Source organism: Octopus bimaculoides, chromosome 14, assembly GCF_001194135.2.
Source record: "Octopus bimaculoides isolate UCB-OBI-ISO-001 chromosome 14, ASM119413v2, whole genome shotgun sequence".
In the NCBI taxonomy this organism is placed as follows: domain Eukaryota; kingdom Metazoa; phylum Mollusca; class Cephalopoda; order Octopoda; family Octopodidae; genus Octopus; species Octopus bimaculoides.
This window is the reverse complement of record NC_068994.1, coordinates 45,947,393-45,948,008: the sequence shown is the minus strand read 5'-3', so window position 1 is coordinate 45,948,008 and position 616 is coordinate 45,947,393.

The following is a 616-nucleotide window of genomic DNA, read 5'->3' as shown; positions in this document are numbered from 1 at the left end:
TCTCTCTCTCTCTCTCTCTCTCTCTCTCTCTCTCTCTCTCTCTCTCTCTCTCTCTCTTTCTCCCTATATTTGTGTGTAGGATATAAAGTCAGGAAGTATGAGATGAATATATTTATTTCACCAGTTAATATATGCATAAATAAATAATTATATATATATAGGTGAAGTATATTTGCCACTTAAATGCGACTGACCCCTACGGGTAGATGCTACTGTTTCTTTTAGCCCCAGGAGAACACCTCCTCCAGCTGGCTATTCACACACATCTGTGTCCTGTCTGTATTTGCAAAGGGAAGTCATCTTTCTCATCTTGATCTGCGATACGTACGAACTCGAGTTTATGGGTATTTATCCGTCCTCAGCGTCCTCAGCAATGGCCTAGTGGTTAGAGCAGTGGGCTCGTGGTTTCGATTCCCAGACCGGCCGCTGTGAGTGTTTATTGAGCGAAAATACCTAAAGTTCCACGAGGGGATGGTGGCGAACTCTGCCGTACTCTTTTACCACAACTTACTCTCAGTCTTTCTTCCTGTTTCTTTTGTATCTGTATTTCAAAGGGTCAGCCTTGTCACATTCTGTGTCACGTTGAATCTCCCCGAGAACTACGTTACGGGTACAC